General features: G+C 31.1%; 1 protein-coding gene across 1 annotated transcript in view; it reads left to right on the top strand.

The window, feature by feature from the left end:
- Positions 1 to 4,115: 4,115 nt before the first annotated feature.
- The window catches only part of LOC101889768 (gonadotropin-releasing hormone receptor), an 84,987-nt gene continuing 83,102 nt past the window's right edge, over positions 4,116 to 6,000 (top strand). Inside the window, exon 1 of the mRNA XM_059130390.1 lies at positions 4,116 to 4,275. The gene's annotated coding sequence lies outside the window, so the exon portion shown is untranslated. The remainder of the gene's footprint in view (positions 4,276 to 6,000) is intronic.

Here is a 6,000-nt window from a genome sequence, read left to right as displayed (position 1 = left end):
GCTGGATTTTTCTGAAGAATATGGTGGATGAGTAGGGAATAATTACAGGACTTACCACAGATGTGGATTTTTAAAGAATATATTTTTGTGGTTATCATTGTGGGGTTGTAGAGACATTTTTTGAGCCTTTAATCGTTGATTTTTAAAAGTATTTTAGATCCGATAATAGTGGATTTTTAAAGATTGTGTTTGGTGGCTATAATCTTACGTTTTTAAATATATATGGAATAAATATAAATATGGATTTTTAAACAATATTTTCAGGTTAAATCCCTGGAATACATTTGAGTCCTTAATCGAGCATTTATAAAAAAAAAAATATTTTGCGAGGCTGTAATCTAGGATTTTTGGACTGGCTTTGTGGACTACTCCAAAGCATATTTGTGCTAAAACGGCGAATTTTAAAATATATAAAATTGCAGATTTTTGAAGATTGTTTTAGGAAGCATTATGACTGGGTTTTCAGATAGGCTAACACCGTGGAATCTTTAGAATATTTTTGGAGGAAATAATCGTAAATTAAAAAAATAATAATAATTTAGAAAGTATCAGTCGGTTATGCCGATAGATGTATAATCTCCGCCAACATCAGCTTGTTGAGAGAAATATTTAGATATAGCCAGTTGTAAAGAATTGTTGACTTGTTTCGCTAGTTATAAGATGCTTGTTTCGCTTACCTCCGTTACCTTACCGTTTTGTTTTTCAAAATCTTGAACCTTATGTGGGGTATTTTTGTAACAATCTCTGATCAAAAATCCTAAAATTTTTAAGGATTTTTTTTCTGTCCTGACCAAAAATCGAGGAGTTTTCAATATTTTTGTCCCGATTACAAATAAAACATTTGTTAAGAATGCTTAGTCAAGGACCTCCTGACAAAAAGTAGACAAGAAAGACATCATCAACAAAAGTTTTGAGTTAAAAAAAATGCAGAATTTGTTAAGAAAACAGATAACTATTTAATGGCATACAACGAAATATAAAAAACTAGTAAAGAAAGTCTTAAAGTCGGGCGGGGCCGACTTTATGATACCCTACTCCACTTTGCTAATTTAGTAGAGCTCCGCATAACAATTAAAAGTTTCTATGGGAGAATTCAATCATACAAGCTATGCTTATAATTATAATTTGGAATTCAAAGGACTAAATATTTGTATCTTTTAAATTCGGACCTGTATTGCCCATTTGGTGCACAATTAATTTGAAATCGGATAAAAATATATATGGGAGCTATATCCAAATCGGAACCGATATCGATATAATTTGGTAAAGATATTTCTGAGCTCTATTTGATATATTTCCCTGAATATCGTTGTTACGGAGTGCATATTACGTCTGTGGGTAACAAATATAACAAATCGGATGAACAGTATATATGGGAGCTATTGCTATATCTGAACCGATCTTCACCAAATTTGACATACTAGCTTCTAGGCTCAATTCGGTCGTAAGTGCCAAATATTATCCCATTTGGGCAAAAATTAGACGTTTGGTGCACAATTAAAAGTAAATCGGACGAAGTTATATATGGGAGCTATATCCAAATCTGAACCGATCTCGATACAATTTAGCAAATGTATTTCTGAGCTGTATTTGATATATTTCCCCAGATATTGTTGTTACAGAGTGCATATTCCGGCTGCGGAGGACAAAAAATAACAAATCGGATGAACAATATATATGGGAGCTATGGCTATATCTGAACCGATTTCGATTTTGGAATTTTCGAATTTGGCATACTTATTTTCAGGCCTAATTTGGTTGTATGTGCAAAATTCCATACTATTCGGGCTGATATTACACGTTTGGTGCACAATAAAAGGCAAATCGGACGAAGATATATATAGGAGCTATATCTAAATTTTGACCGATTATCTCCAATTTCAATAGGGTTCCTCATTGGGCCTAACAAATGATTTGTGCATAATTTCATATGGATAGGGCAATAAATGCGAACTGTACTTTGTTTACAAAAATACATGGACAGACGGACGGACATGCATAAATCGACTCAGAATGTGATTCTATGCAGATCATCAAAAGGAACTATGGGTCTATCTCGTTTCCTTTTGCCTGTTACAAACAAATGCACAAAGACATAATACCCTTGCCACCATGTGGTGTAGGGTATAAAAATTAAAGGACCTCCGGACAAAAAAAAGCTGCTAAGAGCCGGACCGAACTTTTTCTACCCTTCACCATTCGGAAGGAATTTGGAAAATTTGAAAAAAAAAATCTGTCGAAAAATACCTCTCAAATGAAACCCCTTATATGGGGGCTGTACGAAGTCGTGGACATGCGTAGACAATTTTTCGTCATAGGTTGTAGTTGTCCGGTGAATAATATCGCGAAAATCCGGGAAATACCGAATATCTTGGGGTGGCTAAAACGTTGACCTATATAGAAAATTCTCTTCCAGGGGGAAAAGTACTCAGAAGGAACTCCTTGTGTGGATTTTGAGCCAAGGTGGTTAAAATCATAAAAATACTGAATATCGGGGGTACTGTTATATGGAGCCAAAAGGCAGATCGGTGCAAAATTTTAGCTTCCTATCTTTATTCGTTTTGACTCTGGTGTGATTACAATAGACGTACAGACGGACAGGTCAAAATCGTCTTAGAATTTCAATCTGATTAGGGATATATATACTATGTTAGGTCTTAAATTATTATTTCGATGAGTTACAAACTCCATACTATGGAGGTGGAGGGTTTAAAAAAAAAATTAAATATTACATTTTTTCTAATTTATTATAAATGACTTTTAAACAAAATTGAATTTTTTTATCGGCTATTTTTCCAGGGATCATCTAAGTCGCAAATGTGGATTATTTTAAAAAATCTACGTTTTTCCAGAACAATCAACGTCTTGGGAAAAAAGTCTGGATTTATAATGAATATTTATTGATGCTTAACCAAAGCTATAATCATAGTTATTTTAATTTTAAACAATTTCAATAACCCTTTATGAATGTATCAAATTGCAGTGTTAAGCTTTTTCAAAACAGCTCCAAATATTTCTGTTCTAACCTGTTCAATTATAATTTTGTTTTGCCACATGCCAAACGTTCATTTCAACTCATAGCTTGTGCTATATACTGGCAATGCTGTTTCACTTTTGTTCTAACTCTATGTTCGATTCAAACATGTTCGATGCAAAACGTCATACATTGGATTTGCGGTATTTTGAAATACCCAAATAATGTTTAACGTTGTTTTCACATTGGTTTAGTTGAAGTTTAGGCGCCATTTGATTCAGTTCTTCAAAGAAACACCACCTGCCTGTCGCCTAGCGCACACAGACGGTCTATGGCTGTTGTTGGAAAATAATCGGAATACCAATATTCAACTCCCATTCCGGCGGATATTAAAGCGCGCGAATTAAATACAATATTTATGGTGTGGATTAAGAAAAAAGAAAGAAGAACCCAGTGTTAATCTTGAATAAAATGCCTTTGGCGCAAAAGATTAAATTTGAGGAGTTGTCCTGAAATCTTTGTGTGAGTGTGTGTGTGATTTTTAACACATTTCCATGCGTTGAGAATGGAATACAAAAGTTAAATTAGAAAGAAAATTACCAATTACTTACAAACCTTATGTTGTTAAGTGAAAGAAATGCTGCAAGTGTTATGAGGGGTTGTTGTTCCTGTTAAAAAAAGATTAAATTAAGTAAAAGTGATATTTACTGTCAATAAAGTTTAAATGGAATTTAAATATTAAAAAAAAAATAAAAAAATTAAAGTTAAAAAAAAATATATGTGTGAAGAAAAACGTAGATAAACAGCATAATTGAAAATTAATTAATAATAAATTCAAATTAGATTTACTATAACTTAAAAAAAATATATATTTTTATTGAAAAAATATTAAATGTTGTTGACAATAAAAATTTGTTTTAAATAATTAATGTTAAAAACAAAAAAACAAAATATTTCCCGAAAGAAAATATAAAATTAAAGTTATGTGAAAAAGCTCATCAAAATCTGTGGAGATATTTTGAAAATAAATAATAATAATAAAAATAATTGGATTAATATTCCAATAAAATACTAATTTTTTCAAAATAAATGCCAATAAAAGAAAAATATAAATTCCAATGAAATACTAAATTTTTAAAATAATTTAAAATAAAATAACAGAATAAAAAAATAGATGCAGTCCTTCATTATCCTGTGAATATTTGTTGAATACGACTCGTGTTTCTTCAATTCCCATATACCTGGAATACGATATTGGATTTATCGACATATCTTAATGGATTATAAACACTTAAGTTAAGGTATAAAACAATTTGAATACAAATCTTAACATTGAAAAATAAAAAAACCAAAAAAAAAATAATGGCATCAAGGACGACATATCAGATAATGCAAATATTGACTTTATAATATTTTAAGGACAAAAATGTGTGTTTTCAAGGATAATAGGACCAAAAAATGTTACTTAAAAATCATGGACTATCAGAGATTTGTGTTGATAGAAATAGTACGATTTGAAAGCTCTGACATTTTATAAGCTCTGTAATTATTCTAAATGTAGACCGTTTGTGGGGGAGGTACTTGGTTGAATGGGATGATATTGTCTATTTTCGCACCTGATCTAACACTGATAAAAATATGGGATTTGAAAAGTTTGTACAAAACAGGATGATACTTTCTCTTTCTATGGGTTAAATTATTTTCCTTGCAAATGTTGACCTTTTGTGAGGGAGGTACAAGAAGAAGTGGACCGATATAGCCCATCTCCGAATTCAATCTAAATTTGATAATAGTATTACGATGTACTAAGTTTGGACTAAATCGGATACTTCCTTCGAGAGTTATCATGGACACCGGGTAGTCAGACAGACGGACGGATTCCAAACGTCCTGAAATGGATTTGGACCAAAGAGACCTAGGATCTAAAACCGTTATTTCCATGAGGAGAGTTTTGTTCGTATCAAATGATATATAGCCCCTGTAGCCACATAAGGCTGAGGGTATAATTGAGGAATATCGATACTTTTTTCAAAATATTTTTCCAAGGATAATCTAAGCCACAACCGTAGGGTTTTTAAAGCATATTTCTTGGAGTACGATTACAGCTACCAACATGGATTTTTTAAAAAATCAAGAGCTATTATACTAGCCATGGAGGATTTTTTAGAATCGTTTTTAAATGAATTTAGGATACTTTTTAAAAATATTTTTTTAAGGACTATCAGGGAATTTCAATACATTTTTTAAGGCTAATGCGGTTTTTTAACTTATTTCAAAAGAGTTTTATTTCAAGAACCAAGAGACCGACAAACGTGGATTTTTTAAAGACAAACAGGGTTACAAACGAAGGCTTAAAATATTTTTTCAAAAGACCATCTATCGTGGATTTTTTTTAAGAAGATTCCAAGAACCATCTAACGCGGATTTTTTAAGAATATTTTACAAGGGATATTAAACTTGCCAAAGCGGAATTAAAATAAATTATTACAATGACATTTGGACCTTTTTAAAGGACCATCAGAGAATTTTCACATTACGTTTTTTCAGAGATCAACAGAGCCACAAACGTTGATTTTTGACGTAGGTTTTAAAAAGCAAATTATAAGGATTATCAAAGCCACAAATATGGTGCAAAATAAATAAGGACCCAAATGTGGATTTGTAAGAATATATTTTTCAATGACGTGAATTTTTTAAGGAGTATGTTCTTAATTTTTTTTTTTGAAAGACTTCTTAAGGAATATTTTTTTAAAAATAATTCTTAAAGAATATTCTTGGATTTGGATTTAAAAAAAAACTTCTTTAAGGACTTCTTAACGAAAATTTTTTTATGGACTTCCTAAATAATAATTTTTTCTCAAGGATGTGGAGTTTTTAAAGAATATTTTTGTTAAAGGACCATCTAGCGTGGATTTCTTAAAGTATATATTTGTAAGGGATCATCTAAGCAAGAAACGTAGAATTGTTTAAAAAGTATTTTTTAAGGATTAACACAGCCACAAACCTGGATCTTTCAAAAAAGTTTT

The sequence above is a fragment of the Musca domestica genome, unplaced genomic scaffold (genome assembly GCF_030504385.1).
Source record: "Musca domestica strain aabys unplaced genomic scaffold, Musca_domestica.polishedcontigs.V.1.1 74, whole genome shotgun sequence".
Classification (NCBI taxonomy): domain Eukaryota; kingdom Metazoa; phylum Arthropoda; class Insecta; order Diptera; family Muscidae; genus Musca; species Musca domestica.
The sequence above is the reverse complement of the archived record's forward strand: the minus strand, read 5'-3'. Positions and strand labels throughout refer to the sequence as shown.